This window comes from Zeugodacus cucurbitae, chromosome 4 (assembly GCF_028554725.1).
Source record: "Zeugodacus cucurbitae isolate PBARC_wt_2022May chromosome 4, idZeuCucr1.2, whole genome shotgun sequence".
Classification (NCBI taxonomy): domain Eukaryota; kingdom Metazoa; phylum Arthropoda; class Insecta; order Diptera; family Tephritidae; genus Zeugodacus; species Zeugodacus cucurbitae.
In genome coordinates, this window is record NC_071669.1 from 71,380,672 (window position 1) to 71,405,801 (window position 25,130).

The following is a 25,130-nucleotide window of genomic DNA, read 5'->3' on the forward strand; positions in this document are numbered from 1 at the left end:
GCTCCATAAAACGAGACAAGAGTGATGAGGAACTTTTAGAGTTCGGTCTTTGTTCGTCCAGAGAGGACTTTACTATTCAATTGCCTACTCAGTCCATAGTAGCACATGTTGGCAAGACTGATTCTGCGTTTGATTTCAAGGCTGACATTTTTCTTCGTGTTAATGCCGGTTCCAAGAAACACGAAACACCAATATTCTGCGGCAATTTTTAAAAAATTTAATTACATAATTAAATTTGTATTTATACAATTTGACTAAAAACACCAAAATTCTGTTCAATAACTCAAGAACCACACCCTTTATGTGGCTTTAAACTGCAACCTTTTCATTTTTTGTGAGTTCTTCTTTTTATTTTTCTAACTAAAATCTCAAATAATCAAAAAAAAAAATTAAATTAAATTACAGTTACAAATTGAATTAAAGAATTTAAGTTTTTCACAAATAATTCCGCCATCAATTAACTGTCAACTGATCCGTTTGATATGCTGGTTGAAGCGATTTTTATTATGGTTATTGTTATTATTAATATTATTATGCTTAATTCTGTATTATCGTTGTCATAATTGTTGATGTTGTTTTTGTTTTCGTTTTCATGATATTGTTCGATTAATATTAATGATTGGAATTTAATTTGTGCTGCTTAATTTGAATTTGATTTCGCTTTTTTCGTAGCTCGCAGCCACATGTTTTCCACACATTTCGTACATTCTGCAGTCCTTTTTCACTCATTTCGTTGCTGCCACATGCCTGCCAAGCGCACGTCTACAATTTCGCAAATAAAGAGAAATTGATTATATTATTATTATAATTTCAGCAAGCATGCATGGTAATATGTGAACACACACACACACACACTTGCAAATGTTTTTGTTCAGCACACGTGCAGCAATGCCTCGAACTTGTTGAGGCAAATGTGTGTTCAAAAGCTTGCATTAAAATATGCCCTTAAGCCAATATGTTTATATTTGTGTACTTGTATGTGTGTATGTGCACATGAATTAGTTTGATTTTGAGATTACATGCCCTGGCATATTCTCAATTTAGGTCTCAGCCAACCACCAGTTGGCTTCTCAGTTTCTTGGTCATGTTTTGAGGGCTCAAAATACCAATCAATGAGTCAACAACTGTCAACTGACAGGAGACGCGCGTTGACGGCGACGTTGACAGCAGTTATGACACAGCTTGACGGCCGTTGCATTAACCGTCAACAAATATCCAAACTGAATACATATGAGCTGCAAACTTCGAAATAGCCACACATACTCAGATATGAATACATATTTATAGATTTCTGCGAAGAATATTGGTATTCATGAAGACTTCGACGAATTGCGTAGACATGAGAATTGATGACAAATAAATATTAATAAGCCTATTGTGGTGAAACTAGATATGAAAATATTAAAGAGCTTCCGTTTTATTAGTTTCGAAAGGCAGAAGTAAATTTTTTCTTTAATTTTTTATAAAAATATGATTACGCGTTGCCTACATTTAGGCGCTCAATACAATTCTGTGGTTATATTCTACTGTAAAATTCAGCTAAAACCTTATATAATGGAAAATGAACGGGGAAATCGCTTGCTTAACTTTTCCAAATCCCTTAAAGATTTTAAATAGCTTTAAAGCTTAGCAAGAAAGCTGAGCTGAGTCATTTATAACATACCACTATGGAAAGTCTTGACCAAAGGCTACAAAATCTTACGCTATCTCATTATACTAGCAGGTGTATCTCTCATGGAAATTAGTAATAGCATAACTCATACCTTGCTATATCAGACATCATATCATATTGATTTCCCCCAAGAAGTCTCAATTAATTGGAACACACTCATAAGTAAGGGTGATTTTTTAAGAGCTTGATAACTTTTTTAAAAAAAAAAACGCATAAAATTTGCAAAATCTCATCGGTTCTTTATTTGAAACGTTAGATTGGTTCATGACATTTACTTTTTGAAGATAATTTCATTTAAATGTTGACCGCGGCTGCGTCTTAGGTGGTCCATTCGGAAAGTCCAATTTTGGGCAACTTTTTCGAGCATTTCGGCCGGAATAGCCCGAATTTCTTCGGAAATGTTGTCTTCCAAAGCTGGAATAGTTGCTGGCTTATTTCTGTAGACTTTAGACTTGACGTAGCCCCACAAAAAATAGTCTAAAGGCGTTAAATCGCATGATCTTGGTGGCCAACTTACGGGTCCATTTCTTGAGATGAATTGTTCTCCGAAGTTTTCCCTCAAAATGGCCATAGAATCGCGAGCTGTGTGGCATGTAGCGCCATCTTGTTGAAACCACATGTCAACCAAGTTCAGTTCTTCCATTTTTGGCAACAAAAAGTTTGTTAGCATCGAACGATAGCGATCGCCATTCACCGTAACGTTGCGTCCAACAGCATCTTTGAAAAAATACGGTCCAATGATTCCACCAGCGTACAAACCACACCAAACAGTGCATTTTTCGGGATGCATGGGCAGTTCTTGAACGGCTTCTGGTTGCTCTTCACCCCAAATGCGGCAATTTTGCTTATTTACGTAGCCATTCAACCAGAAATGAGCCTCATCGCTGAACAAAATTTGTCGATAAAAAAGCGGATTTCACATTTCGACCCGAACACTGATTTTGGTAATAAAATTCAATGATTTGCAAGCGTTGCTCGTTAGTAAGTCTATTCATGATGAAATGTCAAAGCATACTGAGCATCTTTCTCTTTGACACCATGTCTGAAATCCCACGTGATCTGTCAAATACTAATGCATGAAAATCCTAACCTCAAAAAAATCACCCGTTATGTGTGGTGTATTGGAGCTCCAATTAATTGTAAACATCAGCGCATCTGTCATATTCACACATTCGCAATCTAGTCTAATACGCCAATATGTCAGCTGGTAGATGAAATCATTGCCGCTACATCTCGATAACACGAAGATACAAGATACACGTAGCGATGCGGGTAGATGGGAGGTTTAAATTAAATTGTAATTTCGTTGTCAGTTTATGTTACCGTTATGTTGTGTTGTGTCGCTTGTTGGTGCTGCTGCTTGGAGTAGATGTTGCTTGTCACTTAGAAATCAATTGCCAACACAAACAAGCCTCCACACACACTCGAACACACCCATTAATACACACACACAGCAAAGCAATTATGCACACACACACACACACACACACATACAAGTACATCCAATAAGGCACGAATTATTGTGCAAACATATGTAGGACATATATGCGCACACATCCATAGGCATGCAATCAAGCAATTCACAGCTAAAATTTACTCAGCGAATTGACGAGATAATGAGCGCAGCGCCTTGAGTTGACATGCGCTGGTGTATGTGTATGTGCGGAGGATTGGCTGTAAGTGTGTGAGTAGCTTGAATCATAAAATATGCGAATTTATGTGGCGGATTTTCAAAAAGTTGTCAACTAATTAAATTTAAACTTTCGACAAGCCACAATTACATTTTTCAACGTTGCGCGCCTCGCATTTTACACTGAGAGAAAATAGTGATTTGAAGAAAAGTTAACAGAATTGAAAGCTAACTGATTTTTTTTAGAGTTTTGAGATATTTCGAAACTTAGTTAAGTAACAAGTCAAAATTTTTTTTTGTAAATTTTTCTATGTGAATAAATTTGTATGTATAATTCGGAATTATAAACTATACGACAAAATGGACTTTTTTTAGGATGGACTCGAAGTTAGCCCCTAAAATCGAAATTTTTGGAATTGAAGTTGGAAAAAAAGAACTTAAAAATGATTAAGAATTACAGGATATAATTTCTTTGAAACCCCCTATAACGTCTGTCATATAAGCTTGACGAAAAAGTTCTATATACACTTTAATTAAGAAGAAAATGTAAATTGTATATATAATTTGGATTTTTTACTACAAATCCAAATATATCCTATAATTAATCATCATTTTTTAAAAAAGTTCTTTTTCGAACTTCGAATCCAATAATTTCGATTTTGGGGGCTAACTTTGAAAATCTGAGTATTCAATTACCCGAAAAAAAATTGTTGGGTCCAATACCCAGCCGAGTGTTGAACAATGTAATTAACAAATTTGATTCCAACAAAAGTTGCCTTATATGCATACAGGAATAAAAATATAGTTTAGAAGATTATATTTAATTTTTTTTTTTGAAATTCCATTAAATATCGGATAATAAAAAAGTGCATCAATCAATTTTCTTTCAACAAAAATAGCGGTGATTCAAATAGAACTTTTGCTTTTCTATCTGTTAATATAATTTTCCAAACTGAAATATGAGTATAAACACATACAGACTTGTATATATTTAGATTATGTATCGCATGTAGTTGAAAGCTTGCACCTCCGCAGAGATTATAAATACATTAATCAAATATTCTTCTAATAAAAAGTGTTTGCACCGCTATGGACATTGATAAATAAATACACACATATGTACATATGCGCGTATTTTTATATTCTCTGCATGAGTTCTACTTCCAATGTCGCCAGCTTTAGAACTGAAATGGTCCCTATATAGCCACACACTGCACCTGAGTGCAATCTTACTCGTTAGATAAAAATAGATAAACAATGTTCCGTTATAAATAATGCAACCTGTGGCGACCGAAGTTGAGTAAGAAACCAAATGTACACTGTGTAGGTTGTGTTTTGTGATCTAGTTGTTTTGAGCTGAGAATTCGTCTAATTTGTTCAAATTAAGAAATTTATTTTATTCATTAATTCGGAGTTGTGCTGTGAATAAATAAGTTGTGAAAAATAAAACAAAATGCGCTGTACAATAGTTGCTCCATATGATGCATTCAACGTTCTCCAATTAAACAATTGTAACAGGTACAAAACCATGGAGATCGTTTCTCCGGAATTACCTAATAAACCACCATAGGTGTGGTTGCTTAAATCTTATACAGGTAATATAGTATTTTTAAGGTTTGTAAAAAAAATATTATATACCTTTACTAATAGTAAGTTTATAATAATGTATAGGCTTGGCCAAGTTGAACAATGTTTCAATTATTCAACAAACGAATTCAACCGAAAGAAGAGAGTGTTGGATCGAACAAGCAAAGGAAATAGACTCGACACAAAATTGCTTTTATTGAGATATTAAGGTCAAAGCATATATGAGAATTAAATTACCTTTAAATGTATGAGATCAGAGAAGATTTATAAGAGATAACGACAATATTTAATATATGAGAGACATACTGGATTATCTATCTATCAATAAATACTTTATTTGAGAAAACAGAGTGTAAGGGGTTGGTTGAAAAGAAGGTCGAGAGTAGTACTCATCGAAAGCGGCATTTCTTATGTTGTCTATAGACTCATTGTGCTTCCAATAGAGTTTAGATTACGTTTCAATAATTATTATTGGTTTAAAGAAGATAATAAATAGTGGGAAATTTATGGATGATGAAGTCTGCCTTCATGTGCATGAGATAACGGCTATCAAGATAGTAAGAAAGTAAGAAATATATGTTGTTCTACCTGAAGTGGAACCGTGACTTCTATCCAGATTGAAGCCTATAAGCAGTGGTTAGTGTAAGCTGAAATCGTAATTCTGCAATAGTTGCAGCATGGTATCTCTATCGCGGCAAGTTTGAAGAAAAGCAAAATTCTAATTTGTTCTTAGATTCTTTATCTATATATATACAACTATTTTTAACCAAACACACATAATTATATTATAATCCATCTCTTATACCAACTGAGAACTTTTTCCATTAAAAGATGTCAATATGATTGATTACCACTATTAGTAACCACCTCAAACTCTCTTAGCTTTGATCAATGTAAGCTGAAACTATGCTTCAATTTTCTTCCCAACATATAAACAACAAAACGCAATTCTTAACAGTGTACTGCCTAGTACAACCTCCTCGCCCACCCGCTGACACGTGCTTGGAACATTTGATTACATATTTTACGGGCGTGTGCGTCATACGCCCAGGTGCCTACGGTGCTTCTGGTTTACCGCTATGTGTGACTAACTCAAATTGAGTCAACGCTCAATATTTTGGTGGCTTAAAGTGCGCCACGAACCGAACTACTACCAATTGCTGCAGGTGAGAAAATCACTTTAAGGTAGAGTACCATTTATAACCAACCAACCACTGAACCGCAAGTTCCGCAAGCACCGCAAAGCCAAAGCAACCTCTGCAGCAACTAGTAAAAGTCAACCGAGCGCCTAACTTTTGTGGTCCAAATGCCATACATAGCACTACACATAAACAGAAGCAGGTGTATGTGACAGCGCCCCACCGGTCGGTGGTGAAAACACCCAGAGTGTCACATGTGCCGGTGCTGTTGGTGGTGACGGGTTCAGTGGAGTCGCAGCCAGCACAATTGCACTCTTTGGTTAATATAATTTTTTCGAGCACAAATAAAAATGTCGAGAAGGGAAATTTAGAACAATAAACGAGTGGAGACGAAAAAATCATGTGAAATGTGGTATATGATTTCATGCTTCGGCAATTTCAAATGTCATGCCACAGCAGCAATTGTTACTGTCCGCTTCAGCGCTCCGTCGCTTTCGCCAGCGTCTGCGGGCAAAACAATGACTTTGTTGTTGGACTTTTTTATTTTTTTTTTGCTTTTGCTTTTTGCGAAAAAGGACTACAGTAGTCAGGACGAGTGTTAAAATGAAAAGGCTGGCAAAAACCAACTAAATAAGCCGTGAGCTTTGGAATTCATAGCTGAATGCGCTGCAGAATTCAAGTCTGAAAAAAGGCAACAAAAACAAAAGCAAAACATGTGTGACGTGGTAGTTTTTGCATCATAACTCAAACTGACCTCGCCGTCGGTGTGACATGAGTGTAGGGAAGGGAGCGGGTTTTAGGATATGCCTGGTGCAGAATTTGAGCCTCGGCCGAGTACTGTTATATTGAGTTCATTGCAAAGCTTGCTCACCATTTTTTGTTTATTCATAATCTCGAGGCAATAAATTTTGAGCTTAGCTCTTATCTTTGGAATTTAAACTCGTTGAAGTAATTCAATTTTCAGAATTCTTCTGACAATTTTACCTTTTCTATCGCTCAGGAGTGATTTGAGTTGCAGCGGACATAGACTTTAGAATATTTAAGCTAAGATACACACATACATATATTGTAATCAAATCAAGTACATCAAAGAGATAATCGTTCTATTTCTATTGAATTATAAGAATTTGTTATTTTTTAATATTAAGTTCAAGATCATACACACAAACTTTTGTTGCTCATTATTAGAAACTTCTCTTTTGGTGTTGCTCATTGCATTCTTAGGGGCGACTCGAAACAGGGAATTTCCTACATTTCCTTCATATCACTTTCACAAATTCTTGTATGTTTCATTTATGTGGTACATAGGAACATAAAGCGTGTTGTCCGAGTTTGCGCCACTTCGTCTTTTCCCGCCTGCCAGTTGTGGCAACAAAAGTCTTCGTATATGAACCGACGTGATGTTTAAGTAACTTTATTGTAATATTTTGACTCTATTAGATCTTTTGGCATTCAATCCTGCCTAAATTGCATCTTTAAACTAAATGGTAGAGATAGAGACTTCGAGGAAATTAAGTTTCAACTCTCTAAAAAATTATGACAAGATATGATATCAAAATGATCATCATTGCTCTTTATTATATTGTCAATTCCATCATTCCAATTCGTTCGAGATTTCGGCAATTAAAAAACGAAGTGGCAATATTCGCACTTTAAACCACGAAACATTTTGCAATTTAATGTGCTGAGCTTTTTATAGTTATGGCTTTCATATTTGACTATATTTTTTACGAGTTCAAAACATAATATTTTTTACGACAGCAAATGGCTACAGCTGCTTCTTTGGACTTTTATTATTGCGAAAAGTTTACTGTAACTATTTTATGTCATTGTATCATAGCATAACATAATACCTTAAGCTTAAACATTATTTCCTCGTATGTCTCAATATGTAGTGCTTTGCTATAATCTTATCTCAATCAAGTGATTTTGCTTCAGCACGACTATTTTGTTCGCGATACTAGGAATATTATTTCAAATTGCTTTATTAATTAATTTTGTTGCATGTTAAGTAATAACCACGCAATTACACACGAGCGCATGAGAGCATGTTACGTAGCTACGTTAAACCAAAGAACGTCCGGGGGAAGGATATTGAAATGTTGTAGTCCTACTCGGACGTTCTTTGGCTTAAAGTTTTTACAAAATTCAACGCTTTTTGGGTAACACATTAAACGAGAGCAACACTAAAGAATTATTTTAAGATATAGGTAAAGAGAAGGAAAGAGAAATAAATATAAATGAATCGCTATAGTATTGTTCACGATTTTGTTGTTAAAATTTTGTCAATATAATTAATAAATTATTATCAGGAATTTTTACTACTCAAATTACATTGAAACTGATGTACCATCTAAATATATACTTGATATATAGTTTGAAAAATGATTTCTTGCAACGCTCGAGAATGTATGTAACATTTTTTGGTTAAAAGCACCTTATTTAGGGATTCTAGAAATTAAAATGTTTCTTAAAAAACAAAAACAAAGAAATAACTTAAAGTTTAGGCTAGCTATTTGATCAAATATATAGAGCACTTTCACAAACTTCCGACATAGAGTTAAATACTTAAGATTTAGAGGTCCACAACTTTGCTTCCGCCGTTTTCCAATAGATGTCTCTAGGGTCAAGCACTGGTCGATTTAATCGATTTTTTTTATATCGATCTTGGACATTTTTGTCAACATTAACCCAACAAAATATTTGTAGAGATCTGTTTGCATCACAAACTTATTCTTAACTGAAAATATCACTTTTTGAGCCGAATTCTCGACGTTTGCGGAAAATTTTACGCTTCTTTTTTAATTCCAAGAAAAGTGCGGCTGAGGCTCATCGACATTTGTAACCGTTTTTATACAAAAAAAAAAAAACTTAAATTTACAAAAAAACGGCGGAAGCAAACGGAAGTTGTAGACCTAATATATATCTCATTTAAGAAAAATTAGTCATTCTAGTTCTGAGACATTCGATCTTAAAGCTTAATTGAGTTTTTTAAGATTTAATTCAGTAGAAAGGCTTTGTATTGAAGGTGTTCATTATAATGAAGAGCCATGTAAATCTATCATTATACGCCTAAGAATCAAGTAAATATCAGACAGAAGATTACCTAAGATCTTTGTTGATCCGAATAAGTGCAATAAATAATTGAAATTTATACCGATGATATTAATGTTTTAGAGATGAAAGAGAGAAAATCTTATTGGATAGCTGGTGTTATTCTATGATAATATTAAGAGATCATTGTATATATGTATACATCTTTTAACGATAAGCTTTTAAGATTATTTTGACTGAGAAATATCAAGATCGTTACACTCATTAGTCCAACAAAGACAAGGGTTGAAAGAAATTGGTTCAATAAGATATTCTTTTACCACCTAAAGACTTGTCAGATTAATCAGTCTATCTATTGTGACCTCATTTTTGCTCTATGATCTATCCAAAAATTATTTCCGTAAAACATAAGTTTAATAAAATTTTCAATAATTTTCATAAGTGTTCTAATACTGAAGACTAAATTAAAATTCTCAATATGAATTAAACCGAAAAAGAAGCTCAGTAACACATTGTAATAAAAAAAATCATAAAAGTCAAGCATACTCACTCATAGGTACAAATAATACATATTTGCAAACAGTTAAAACTCAGAAATAAACTGTTGCTATTAGTAACAATGGAAATGTTGAAAGATTTGTTCATATTATAAATAACAAAGACATTATTGAGACATAAATACATACAAACATTCATTTACAAGCGCCTGCATGCAAACTGCAGCAACAGAAGTGGCAATTTTATCGACAACATGCGACAACAAAATACAAATACTTCAAATTTGCCACCAGCAATGGCATTTTAATAATAACGATAAAGAAGTAAAACAAAAGAGTCCCAGAAATACACACACACATCCATATAAACTTAAATGCATTCACCTGATGAACTGCATATGAATATAAACATACATACACGCTGATAAACTGCAGCAAACACACACATACAACACACAGATATGCACTCAAACTCGTATATACTCATATGTACAAGCATTCATGTGTATTTATAGCTTGTGGCGACCGCAAAATGTGGAAGAATAGTAAATATTGTGAACACCGCCTGACAGTGTATAATTAACAAATTGTCAAGCGTAAAAATTTCGTTTGGAAAAAAATACAGCGCACTCACGCGGCTTTTCATATTTTATGTGCAACACACACACACACATCCATGCCGACATAAATATGTATGTATGTGAAAAAGTTCTGTGTACTTTCGCTGTTTTTCCACGCTCGTTCGCGCTCTGTGAGCGAGCCATGCGGCCCATACGTTGACAGCCCCCAACCGCAGCCACAATTGTATTTATATTACGGTAATTTTTTTTCTCTCATTTTTATAAAATATTAAAATAGAAAGTTTTCAGTCTCTGCCTATTTGAGTGTGTGTGTGTGTGTTTGTTTGTGTACGAATGCCGAATGCCAAATGAAGGGAGAGTAGAAATTTGAGTTGGAAAGCAATAAAATACAAATTAAAATTAATTTACTAATTATCGTTTGGCTTGTCATGGCAAATGATATCTTTCGGAGGCAATTTGTGCTTACAAGTTGATAGACACAGTCGGATATGTATAGTCAATATGTACATACGCTTGTACTATTTGTCAAATGTTGTAATTGCTTAACGGAAAATATTTACAAGATATATAAGTACATAATTATACTTTCTCTTCATTCTTAATTTAAATTTGTATTGAATTAATTGATAAATTTTAATTGTCTAATTGTTTATTGAAATTGTTCTTTTTTGTTATGAGGCTTTTGTTTTTGGCTTAAATGCAATAACAACACTTCGTGACCTCTGTCTATTCATTCATTGAGAGAAATATCTCCTTAACCTAATGTTGGATGAACTGGTTAAAGACTTCTTTTGTTCAGCAAACAGCATCTAGCGATAGCTATAGCCTATGCAAAGATATTACTTTTAGAAACGAGGGTAGTTCTGGAGACTTTCTCAGATCATTTAACAACATAACATTTCATATCAAGAGCATTTCTCAGTATCAACTGCATATGAGATCGGCCTTTGCCTATTTTATTTTGCCCGTTATTTCTATACCTTTGGCGATATACTGTGTATATATTTTTTTCTCGTAGTTCCTAGTTCTTAGATAAGGTCTCGACGTTTGAGGAGGTATATCCTAATTTTATTTTAGGCTTCAAGTAGTTATTTCAGTTGCCTCTAATTGTGTTCCCGGTACAGTGTTTTTGGTTATGCCACTTCTACCGAAATTTCATCGTCTTTTGCTGTTCTAGTAAATTAACATAATATGATCTCTAATATTTTGGATCTTCCTTTGTTATTTTCCATTGGACTTAGAGATCTATGCGATTATGTATAACGTTTGGTGATTGCTATCACTTTTTCTGATCTTGATCTATTAACTCCTGAGACTTTTTAAAGCTTAGATTAAATCCCCTCCCAAGACCGTTAGCAAGTCAGATGAAGTTTTTAAGTATTGCGAAAAAAGTAGGCTTTTAACGATTTGTTGAATCTACGAGCGAGTTTTTGCAAAGAGTAGATGCATAGTTTCCATGAAATCCATCGACTTTGCGAATATGACTTGAATCACTATTAAATCGAAAATTGAGTGATATTTCACCTCGACGCTCATCAATATGATGAGGCAGCTTTTTCAGAGGATTGTTGCTAAGTACCATTATCTACAATCAAGGTGTCGAAAATTATTGAATAAAATTATGAAAATTGTTAAACTTTTTCATATTATAATTCAATCAGCTTGCATATACTCAAACGTATGACTTGACCAATGAGTTGGCTAAAAGTTCCGTTGAAGTTCATATGTATGTAGTTACGAAAGCCCTTACGTGGTCACTTATAGTACATTATGGAGTAATTGGCTGCACGTACTTGTTGCTCATAAACATACGAAGAAACATACAAACATTTTAAAGTATATAACGTACGTTTCATACATACTTAAGCAAGCGCTCAATCATAAGCCTCTTCGTAGACATACATACACGTGCACATTGGTATGTAGTTTTCCCTTAGCCAAAAGAAAAAAAGTTGTAATGTAATAAAAACGTGAAGAACGCACGAAAATTATATTTACGCGGAGAATTGGAGCGAAACCGGCACTGCCGGCAGCGCTGCAAAGCCTTTACTCACTTCGCGTGCCGCCATTCCCGCCAACGCCGTCACTTCCACTGCCACTTCCACATCAATCTCGGCTTTATCTTCTTTCCACATTAACCTAGAGCGTAATTACAGTGTGGAAAATTAATTATCATATATAAAGCAGACGCCGCAATGCACGCGCACACACACACATATGTACATTTGTAGACACTTTGGCGGAGAAACTTATATTGTTACTGGGCTCTTTAAATATATTTGTACTTTAACACTTATTCATACTTAAACATTTATTGTTCATATCATTCACGCTCAACCTCGCCGAAAGTATAAAATGGCAACAGAGTTGCTTGCGAGCAAATGCTTAAAGCAATACACAGAGATGCCCACATAGTTATTTATGTAAGAGTGCCTGCAGGAAATTGTAGAAATTTTTATATTAAATTTACCATTTTTCATACATATTTATGTTAAACCCTGAAGCTGACGCTGCTTTCGTCACGAAGCACTTTCTGGAGTGTTCCGATACATCATTCTCATATCTGGTTTCAGTTGGCTCATTCCGTTTCCGGATGCCCCACCTCCAGTTCCAGTGACAATATTCAGCCACCCCTTTTCCGGTTCCGGCAATATCCTCATTTCCGGTTCCTAAAACCCATTTCCGGTTACCCAATTTCCAGTTTCATCGTTCATATCCCGTTACCCCATATCCGGTTCCGGATACCCCATTTCCGGTTCCGGTAACATTATATCCGGTTACCCCAAGAGGTCAATGACCACACCCTGATCACGTGATATTTTTGTTTACAGTTCAATGACCCCGCCCAGATCACGTGATGTCAATTCAAGGTCACGTGATATTTTTGATTACACTTGTGAGTGAGTTCAATGACCCCACCCAGATCAAGTGAGGTCATTTCAAGGTCACGTGATATTTTTGTTTACAGGTCAATGACCCCACCCTGATCACGTGAGGTCATTTCAAGGCCACGTGATATTTTTTTACAGGTCAATGACCCCACCCTGATCACGTGATGTCATTTCAAGATCACGACCGCTCCGGCTTCGCACGGGTATAAACAAACATTTCATATGTTAAAAATTTTTATGCACCCCTTCTATCTCTTTTTTGGCGTATATTTGAAATTTGTCTAATAAAATGTATTTAAATATATGCTTAATAACAACATGCCAGCGGAATTGTAATTTTTTAATTGTATGTAATATTTGAGTGATATTTTCCGCTTCGAAAATTGAGATTTATTTCCTAAAGGGCTACATAGTCGTTTGTTATTGTGTACGCTGGATGTATGTGTGTGGTCGGACCTCAAAAGTTCCCATATTCACATATGCATTTATTATGGGTAATAAAGCAAAACGGCGGCTTCTGCTTAAGCTAACTGCCGACTTTTAAGACGAAACGATCACTTAGGTACTGACTAGTGTAGCGTGAAATGCCACAGAAGAGCAGCTGGCACTCAGTAGCCATAAGCCAGCAATACAAAGAGCCAACCAATAACGCCGGCAGAACCACTTCAGCGAAAGATGGACTAATAAGAGCGGGGCAGCAGACGCTGACGGCTATTGGTCACTTTACTGTTTCATTAAATGTGTGGCTTCTTCTTCGTTTTCGTCTTTCTTTCCTCTGCTCTTCTCTTCCGCTTCTCCGCAGTCATTCTAGTTTCGCAATTGTTTAAAATTATTTCGTGGCTGTTGCAATCGGCGTACGCGGCACCATTCTAGTTGTTAGCACTTCTGACCCACACTTACGCTCCAACGCTCGACTGATTCTTTGCGTTGTTGCAGCAATAGCGATCGTAATGCGCGCACTCACACATATGCCTATATACTTTTATAACCATTTCATTTCATTATTATGGCCATCAGCAGTCAACAGTAACAGCAACAGCAACAGCAACAAAGCTCAAAAGCGTCGACAGCTCAAATATATAAAAGGCGCGTAGCAGCAACCGCCGCGCGTGTGGGTTTATTTGTATGTCTGTACGTTGCTTTCGCTGCGCGGCGATATTCTTGTTATTGTTATTGTATGTGCCATCATATTTCGCCATTTAAGTCGAGTTTATGAATGAGTTGCAATAATAAAAGGTATTTTATAACCCCTTTTACGCCGCCCAGCGACCTTTGCTCACACATTCATACGCTTTTTTTGATTTTATTTAAACATTTTCATTTTATTTCTGTATTCTCGTATTTTATATTCCGCGCATACGAGCATTTGTACTTTCGACGTTGTTCGGCGAGTTAATGGCCGGTAGACCCAGCAGTTCAATGGAAGTGGCACAAATGCCACACGGCATTGCCTACCAATGTCGTTGTTGTTGTCGCTTTATTTTTCTCACTTAAAGCCGAGTTGTTGTTGCTGTTTTATTATTCTCACTTAAAGCCGAGTTATTTGCGTGCATATGTGGAATTAAGCGCTTGAAATCGTTTGTATTTAAAGATAAGAATCCCTTCCTATAATACCGCATAACGGTAATGAGACCAATAGTTTTTGATTAAAATAAATTTTTATTTGCCAAAAGTGCCCAATCGGTATTTTAAGTTCTGTTTGGGCTTGAGTTGTTCCAGTGAAGCTTCCGTTTTCACAAGTCATCATTTCAAGCTGATGATAGAACAAAAGGGGTTACACAAATCACTTGTCTTTAGTAATAGTTCAAGTATGATCCCATTCCGGATATCGGCAATAGAATATAACCTAACTTTTTAAATTTCGGCAGAGCGAAAAACTTTTCTATTGAAAAAAATATAAAGGGGATTAGTTTTGAGTTAAGCCCAGAATTTATTTTGAAGAAGTATTAATAAAATAACAGTATCTGAAGACAAAACGTGACCACCACGAAAATACAATTTCTTCAATTCATCTCCAACAAAAAAATCGATTTGATGACCGAGAGAATGAACCTTTCAACTTTCAAATTTCCAAAATAATGATTTTCATATTTCTTCATCTGTTCGTGAAAACTTTTTACAAATATTTTAGCAAAAGTATCTGTTTTTCTATACAAGCAGCTAAAGCCGGTCCTTTGTGATGCCAAAAACTCCTCATAATGTATGTATGCCCAAGACAATCAAGTGACAACAAATCGCTTTGAGCCTTTCATGAATTTGTGCAGGCAACTAATTTGTAATCGAGACAGTTCAGCTGTTTTTCCGAATTTTGACCTGCCAAGATGTCTCAGCCGTAGGCTAGCGAAAGCTGGTCAATGAAGTTGAAAGTGTCTCAATATATCAATCTCCTCTTCTTTTGAAATTTGCATCTGACAGAATATTTAGCTTGTCAGCCCCTCGGACAATGGCCTCCTATCATTGCGGCCAACTGAACCTCACTTAGAGCAAATAGCACAGTGTATCTCATGCGATTCACCATAGGCCAGAACGATCTCGCAGTCACATAGGTACGGGCCGATGTCCAATGCCTACCGTGTTCATTCGATGACCACTTTTCCATTGCGGAGAGACATGTTGTTCCCACTCTGATAAGTTTGCAGCTTTTCTACACAAAATATTGAGCGAATACTCTTTTATGTTTTCACTTTCTACAATTACAATATGTGTTTAACCTTTCAAACGTTTCAAAATATTGCAATCTCGTTCTCTGAGAGCATGAATTGAACTTTATACCTTGTAGGTTGCAATAATATTTGCGAACAGTAAAATGTTCCACCAATAATTTTGAAGTATGCAAAAGAACAATCATAGCAAGATTGCTCGTGGTTGCAACTACAGTGAGTTTCAAAAGTATGCGGAAATGTTCACGAAATAATAAATAATAATAAAGTAAACAGACTTTTCTGTTCCAATAAATGTTCAATAATTCAATATTTAGACAAATGTTGTATATAACTTGAGTGAAGTCTAAAATCTAAAATCAAAAACTATTATCCTCTTTCCACACCTTTTCGACTCACACTGTTTTGGTGCACTTGCATGCATTTTCCAATATTCAAAGTGCTGCCTTCGCTTCGCTTCCTCTTTCAAACACTTCTACAATGCCTTTGTGGCCGTTATCTTTTTGTCAATGTTGGCGCTCGGGTTGTTATAGCCATTGTTGGATGGCAACTTCCTGTTCATTCATAAAAGCCACGACGACGACAATGCAACGCCGCACTCCGATTGTACGCACAGCGCCGCTACATGCAACGCTAACTGAGCGCATGCATGCATAGTTGTGTAAAAAATGTAGGTAGAAGACAGTGGCGGAACTAGGAAGGATAGTGAAGGTGGAAAACTTGATGAAAAAAATAATTTGGTGCAAAAACAATTGTTGGCTCGCCAGTATTCTCCTTCTGAAGCTGTAAAAGTTGTACTCTCGAAATAGTCTGTTTAATAGTCATTTCTAGGCGTTATTTAGAAAGAAACATTTCTATCTTCATTTAAAATAATTTTTCTCTTCATTTTTTGAATAGAGAGATACAAATATTGATGTTTCGAAACTTCACTTCATATATTTTTGGAGTTCGAAGGGGTCTATTAGTTGCAGTTGCTAAACACATCATTTTGAAAAAATTCCTCTCTGTCACATTGGAGATTCTCGGACCCGTTCAGCTCTTTAAAATTATAATTAGACAAAATATACATAAGTGCTTATGACAATCTCATCGAATCGATCACATTGTTGACTACTACTACTCTACCCCTTTAAAACTGCGTGGTTTTATTACTACATATTAAATATCTTTTTCAAAAATCGTCGAATTTCTAAACAACAAAATTTCAGTTTTTTTCTACCTCAGTGAGACCCCCCTTATTGTTTTTAGACCCTCCTATGCACACCTAACTCCAAATCTCACAAATCATGTGTGCATCCACACTTCACGCCCCACTTCTACATGCTCATTTTATTTCCACCGGTCACTCGCTCTAGTTCTTCGCTTCGCTTCACACTGCAAACATGACAAGCAATTTTCGTGTGTTTCTTCTTATTCTTCTTCTTCCATTTAATTCTATCAACAACATTGTGCACATCCATTCCGTTGCTATCGTCTTCGGCGGGCGCGTCTTTTGCTCCGGCAATCAGCTTTGCTTTGGCTTTAAAGAATTACATTGCCATGCACACATACCAATGAGGAGATGGCAGACCAAATCTCCTAGCAGACGACGCGCAAATGGTCAGAAGCGTTTACTGCATCAAAATGCGTGTGTGGTTGTTGTTGTAGCAACATTTAGCGAATGCGTACTTACAACTCACAGCAGCCAGCATCGACGAGCTGAAACACAACTGGACTGTGCAACAAGGCCTTATCAGGCTATAGACGTTTCCGTGAGTGTGTGCTTGTTTGGCCGCTGACGCAGATACTTAGATACAATTTTGTCCACGCAACATTCTCACATTTCCTTAAAGCAGCAGTTGCAGAAAAAGTATAAATCGTTGCTTGGCGTTTTGTACTCAATTTTAGCACACTCGCTGGTGTCTTCATATGTATGTACTCCTGACTGTATGTATGTGCGTATGTGCTGTTGTTGCAACGGATGGATGGCTGACTTGATGGTCAACACAACTGTGCAGCCAACCGACCAAACAAACGAATAAACAAACAAATAAACGAATGAACAAATGCTCAGAAGGACAGACGAACAGACGTGATACAAGCTGACGGACAAATAAGCAAGGCGATCGAATCAGTGCACAGTGGTTAACATTTGCTTAAAGTGTAGGCAAAATGTAAGAGTGCAACTGGGTCACTTTATATAACCAGTCGCTGATGAAACCATTACAAGGTTAGGAAGTATGATTCATTTTCGGAAATATGTAGCCGATCCCACACAGGCAAGTTCAATATTTTTTCTCTTCTCGAGAGTCGGATTTTCGAAGTATTGAATTAATCGACTAAAAAGTGGTGGTGATCTCTGTTTAAAATTATAATAATAGCTTAGGGATCAATTGATAGAATTAATTGGAATCTCTAGACAGTAGACTCCCTCATCAGTCCATTATATGGGCTTCGCTCCGGCCGTAGAGTTGCTTTATCCATATGTTTATCATTAACGAGGAGGCACAGATTGTTTGTTGATGCAATGGTCTGATTAATCAGGGATGGAACCGTAGCCTGCAAGAATTTCACTGCGTCCTTCCTCGAATTCCTTCACAAATACTGATAAGAGTCCCTCGAAATCGAGTTCGAGATTTCTTTAGCGAGTTTATCTATTCCTACCGCTTTGTAACATACAAAGTCCCCGTAGAATACTATGGATACGACTGTCTTCCATGAGTAGTAGACAGTGACGACTTTCTCTCTCTCTCTCTCTCTCTGCTCAACTTTTGGCTTCCAATATATAATCTGAACTTAGAAGACACCACTGTGAAATGAAATTAAATTGTAGCACTGAATCTAAGTGTAAAACTATTCCATGTGTAGAGCTTCTTCATTACTCTATGCACATTATTCCCACACCCTTTCGCAATGGCCCTTGACTTCTCTCAATATATGTATACTCACTTCCGCTCATCATTGTCAGGCAGTACTTCATACTTCCGGGCATTTACCCTTTTTTCATGTTTGCTCCACACAATAGTTAAAAAATAAAAAATAAGAAGAAGAAGAAGAAGAATAAAACGAAAGCAAGTAATACGCAAACAAAAGGAAAACAAGTCGACATGAAGACCGAGAAGGTTGTTGAAAATCGCTAAGAGAAACAAAGTCAGCGTAGCATAAGAAAACAGTGGCGAGCACAACCCACACACACACACACAGATACTCACACACTTGTGTAGTGGGAATAAAAGCTGTTATAAAATGACTGAAACCGTATCATATCGCCTCATGACCGACATCAATACCATACACACAGTCGACTACATGCAGCACACACACTCTCATACAAGTGCAGCTCAAAAGCGTGTATTTACGAATAAATACTCATCCAGCGTGTGCTAAGTGTGCGCGGAAGTACCGTGGCAAATGTTCTTCATCGACACCAGCGTCATTGACAGCAACGATGACTTTCCCGCGCTATCGCTTTTCGACTTTGTTGACGTTGATGTTATCATTGTTGCTGCTGTTGTTGTTGCTATTGCAGTTGTTAATGTCATTGCTATAGTGTTACGTTTTCTCAACCCACACTCACACGCATGCAAACACACTCACACATCGACATATGAAGGCTTTCAGCAATTGTTCTTCAATGACATGAGCTGTTGCTATAAATACCCGCTCGAGTATTTGTTGTCTTTGTTCTGCCACCACCGAGCATTGTTGACAGTTTTGTGGCGTTTGTGGCATTTAAACTTTGTGATTTTTGATTCCGCATGTTGATCTTAATTTCATTGGCATGACACCGCACCGCACCGTACCGTACCGTAAAAGGCGTCAAATGCGTATCGACTTTCACTTTAATGTCGTATACTTAAACTTTATAGCCACACAATGCATCAAAATGACGCAGAAAGAAACGAATACAGTGCTGGCGCATTTATTGAAGTGGAGCTTTTCTAGCGGTTTTCGAAGTGTTGCAAGTTGACACCATTTCCGGTTTGTTACTTCAAAGAAGTATATCTAGGTATATCTGGTTCCAATTGTTTAGTAAAAGGTATAAGGAATGATATTACCTCTCTGAAACTTACCACGGGTTACTGACATTACGTCGAGTACCACAACATCAAAGACACCTTTTTTTGAAGCAAAGTTAAAGGAATGCTACTTGAGTACTTCTTTTATTCTTAATGTTTTTGTGGTATTCTGTTGTTGGACAGACTCCGGACATATTGTTATTATTTTTTAATTCCACCATAATAGATCTACTTTAGAGAAAACCAAAATTATATTCCTTACATACGATATTGTCAGGGTGGGCAGAAGCTTCAGGAAAGACTCCGTTCATTATTACTTTAGCCTCTAAAGACGAATTGATAAGATTTACAAATAGTTTTGAGCACTGATGTTTTGATAAGTGTGCTTGACTGGAACTAGGTAAGGGTCTGTGGTTTAATCAGTATGCAATGTAGCGGGAACTGATTTGGTAATCGTCGTTGGTAACTTCTTCTAGTCCACAACAATTAATACTATGAATGCAAATTCCGTACTCATGCATTATTATTCTTCCATTTCCCTCCGAGGTCAAGTACTGTCGAAATTTTGGGTATTTGCGTCAATTATTTTAGATCAGTATCTAGAACTCAATTTTAATATTTGTAAGGAAGATCTAAAAGAAAATGTTCATGGAAGATTTCAAGAAATCCTTATTGCTGATGGAGTATTTGGGGGTTTAAGGGAGTTAGAAAATGCTTATTTTAAACAATCAACAATTTTAAACAATGTAAAAACACAGGCTAAATCGGACATCATTAAATCCGATACTATCTAAATTTTTGCCATCATGGTGATTAATTAACATTGTCTTCGAACACATATTCGGTGATTCTCAAGGATTACATCCCAAATATTCAAATAAAGTGGCTTACGAGGCTATCTCTACAATTTATTTACCGTCTACGCCATTTGAAAATGGTATATGTGTTTTAGTAGTATTCAATACTACCCAAATGAAAAAATTATTTTTCAAATCGATCATCCATTTTCGACCCCACAAAAGGCTTCAACTTTAACTCAGCAACGCCGTCGCCTTTCTTATCATAGTTCAATATAATTATAACGAAATTCATCATTGACAAATGTACTGATTGTGTATTCTTCCTTGACCAAAGACCATTAACGACCGCCATTGTCGTTTCCGATTTGCTGTTTGCGACGGAACGCTCAACTTGCGAGGGAAAAATCTCAAGCGGGTGAAATTTAAAGGTTTACCGCTGCAAACTCTACGGTGGGATATGTAACGACATGTGTGTGTGTAAATGTACGTATGTGAAAATATATATACATGCAGTTCGCAAAGGTTGACTTTTGGCATGTTCCAGTTGACTAACTAACCGAATGACTGACCAACTGACTGACTGACTGATTGACTAGTTGTGTGACCTACCAAGCGCCCGATAGACCGACTCAGTGGCCAGTCTGACTGACTGCTGAATGCGAAGGGTTATTTATATTGTTCGAACAGTTTTGTTTTCCTCCCGTTTCTTTCCGTATCAGTGATCGCTGTGTGTGGTTATCGTCACCAATATACGAGTAGCTGTGCGGGCAGTAAAAATATAGCAAAAGCGGTAAAACTGCGAAAATGCAACGAATGCAACGAATGCGAACAAAAACACCGAAAGACACACCGAAAACAGAAAACTGAATGGGAAACGGAGCAGAGATAAAAATTGAGTTCGCTTAAATTGCATTCGTTTTCAAATTTAATGGAGTTTTAACTGTTCGCTAAAAGGGGAATATTTTCAGTGCTTAAATGCTGGCAGCGGTTGTTGTTGTTTTTATTGTTTTTTTTTTAAGCTGCGTCGTTGCGCAGCAGACTTTAACAGCTGTCGATCGCAATGATTGTGAGCAAAAAATTTAATTTAAATACATTTGAATACAGGGTGCATATGCAACAAAATGGGTATAAATAAATTGCTTATCCTTATGAATACTCCGCGTTGCTGCATATTTAATTTAAGTGGCCACATTACGCAAACGTAAGGTTTCAGATTGTTATTACAGAGTTTGTTGTTGTTGTTATGCACATATGTATGTATGTATGTGTGTGGAAAATTGTAATTACAATTTCTGTTGAAGCGTTGATTAAAAACCTTACAGCGAAAAGGCATGCGAAAGGTCAAATCAAGTATATTTATATACAAATGCATACACCCATACACCCACCGATTATAATGCATTATTCCAGGTTAAAATATAGAGTTTCATATTCTTTATAATCTATAAGTGATTATGACTAGCATATGCTCGAAACCCTCAATTTGTTGTTGTTAGTTTTTAGTTACAGGATCCCAATAAGTGTGGTTCTGTTGCCAACTTGAGGTGTCTTTAAGTTTCTCATTAAGGTCTCTGTGACGCATGGGGATATCTTCGATATCACCCAGTTTGAAGACATTATTTATAAATTGTTTTTTTGTGATATATGTTTGTTGTTTAGGATGAATTATGAAAGAAGTTCCCGAAATCTATTTAGAAAGTTGGCAGATAAGGAATTCTCACCGTCGATCAAACATAATCTTAACCTATTTTTGAGGTCTTTTGAGGTCTTTTGAGGTGCTCAGGCGCCATATGTATATTTGCTGCGAAGGTGGATATTGAATTCAGAGAGTCTGGGTATATAAAAGGGCTCAAAACGGGACATTCTGCAATATCTAAAATATATATTCGAATACTTGGAATACATCATTGGAAACCACGAGCACTGCATTTCTGAGTAAACGCATCGTGTTTCCTTCTCTACGATAGAGATGTAGGCGGGACGTAGCCGGTGAAGAAGACACCTTTTTCTCGGAATAATTTAAAGTTCGGAGGAATCTTCTGCAGGAAGCCCACGCCACTTTAGTATCAGATTTACTCAAAGCGCTTTGTCAGCTCTTGAGGGTTTGTGGCATCCATTCAAGGAGTTTGCGGCATCACACAAAACTATCCAAGTGGAATCTTGTGTGGCTTTATAGTAAGGATCTGCCCTATAACATAACTTAACACTAAAAGGATTTGATGACTAAAATTGAAGACAAATTTTATTAAATGTCAGCAAATATATTGTAACCAAACTTTTTGCGGTGAAAATATTAGCTTAAGTTCACTAACTTGTGCGATTCCCTTCTTATTTATTAAAAAAAAAAAATTAAAGCTAAAATTGAAGATACCAATTCAATTTGTTCTCCCATCATTTGTAAAATGCCCCAATTACGTAATTATCATGCGTGCCCACAATTTATTGGAAAAATTAATTTCAACAGCGCTTGTGGCATTAAAGAGCCGTTCAATTGATTGAAGTATAAGTTGAAAATACATATCAACCGCACTCAAATATGCACGAATATGAGCAAGGAAATGAGTAAATGCCAACCCTAAATTAAACTTCAGCAGTTGCGTTGATGGATATCACATACATACATACATACATACATACATACATACATACATATGCATATATATGTGTGTATGTGTTTGTCTGTGGCGCACAAGTCAAAAGCTCATTGAGTGTGTTGAGTGCCCTTCGAGGGGAATTTTGAAATTTATTAACAGCGTTTATTCCCATGTAATAATAAGGCTGTCAGTGCGAGCTCACACACACACACACCCATGAACTCTTGACATACACACTTACATGCGTGTATGTAAAGTGCTCGCATAACAATAAGGCGAGGACATGATTTAATGTCCTGTGGTGTAAGAAGTTATGCGCGTGCTATGCGCCTTGTGTGTTGGTGTGCGTCGACACATTCCGAGCATATCACACGCAAACCACTTTGTTTAGTTCATGAAATTTGGCTTCATTTGATGGATTTCTCGAAATAAGCTCATAAGCTCTCCGTAATGCCAGCGCGACACGCAAAGTGGTCGCCTTTTTTTGGCATTTCTTTTGAATTTGCGCATTTAATTGAATTAAATACAATTACAGTGTTAAATGCGCAGGAAAATCATATTTAACTGTAATTAATGCTGATTAATGTTCATAAGTAATTGTTCAATTATTGCGCGATTTATCAGTTTTTCATATTTCTCACTTGTACATATGTACATATAAATATAGATTTTATTCCTTTCAATTACAAACTATTAGTAAATGCGCTCAAAGCAAAACTAGCGTTAATTGTTGTTGTGTAGTTTATGTGTAAAAACTTTTGTCGAATTGGAGTCTTTTAAAAATGAGCCGCCTCAAAATTAAGCTAATTTTGCTAATTAATGGGCGGCGGTAAATTTTGTTGAGGACTGTGCAATTAATTACCGCAATTATTTAAAATATTATCGAATATAACTATATACATATATTCATATAGTATGTACTTACCTATGAATGTATTTCTCTAATTTCATCAAAAAACTCACACTAGTATGTTGCAGTGGGTAGTATTACCTATTTGAAAAATAGAGAGAAAGAGTTCCGATATACAGTAAATTTCTATTTTTTTCTAATACAGAAATGAATGAGATTTTAATTGGATTTTGAAATGTTAATCAATATTTTTCAAGATTTTTATACTCTCGCAACAAAGTTGCTACGAGAGTATTATAGTTTTGTCCACATAATGGTTGGTTGTAAGTCCTAAAATTAAACGAGTTAGATATAGGGTTATGTATATCAAAATGATCAGGGTGACGGGTAAAGTTCAAATCCGGATGTCTGACTGTCCGTCTGTCCGTCCGTCCGTGCAAGCTGTAACTTGAGATATCTTGATGAAACTTGGAAGACGTATTTCTTGGCACCATAAGGAGGTTAAGTTCGAAGATGGGCGAAATCGGACCCCTGCCACGCCCACAAAATGGCGATAACCGAAAACACATAAAGAGCTGTAACTAAGCCATAAATTAAGCTATGAACTTAAAATTTGGTACAAACGATTGTTCTAGGAAGGGGCATATTTGGATGTAATTTTTTTGGGAAAGTGGGCGTGGCCCCGCCCCATACTAAGTTTTTTGTTCATATCTCGTAAACTACTAAGGCTACATCAACGAGTCGAGGAGTCGTTTTTCTCAGATATTTCCTTATACAGTCTCAAAATCGTCCACATCGGTCCATAAGTTTTCAAGACCCTATTTATCGAATATGAGGTATTTCTAACAAATTTTTTACCAAAATTATAGTAAAGTATCTCAGATATTTTGAAGAAATTTTGAGGGAATATGTTTCTTCTAATAATATGTCTAAGTGCCAACAATGAGTGAAATCGGGTCATCTATCTCCCATATACTTAATATTAGGGTTTTCAAACATTCAATGTATACCATATACATATATGCCGAATATGTGAGTCATATTGTTTGTTATATTAATAAATTGAAATAAATAAATTGCGAGAGTATAAAATGTTCGGTGACACCCGAACTTAGACCTTCCTTTCTTGTTGTTTGTTAATTTGTCTGTATTTCGATACCAATTCGTATTCAACTTA

At 36.1% G+C, this 25,130-nt stretch overlaps 1 protein-coding gene across 4 annotated transcripts in view; it reads left to right on the top strand.

Annotated features, from left to right (window-relative positions):
- LOC105212400 (uncharacterized) overlaps positions 1 to 25,130 on the top strand; it is a 59,847-nt gene that overhangs the window by 17,289 nt on the left and 17,428 nt on the right. Inside the window, exon 1 of one of the 4 annotated variants that reach the window (XM_011184346.3) lies at positions 4,494 to 4,897. The exons of the other annotated variants lie outside the window; for them this stretch is intronic. The gene's annotated coding sequence lies outside the window, so the exon portion shown is untranslated. Of the gene's footprint in view, positions 1 to 4,493; positions 4,898 to 25,130 lie in introns of those variants that run through there. 4 annotated transcript variants of the gene reach the window in all.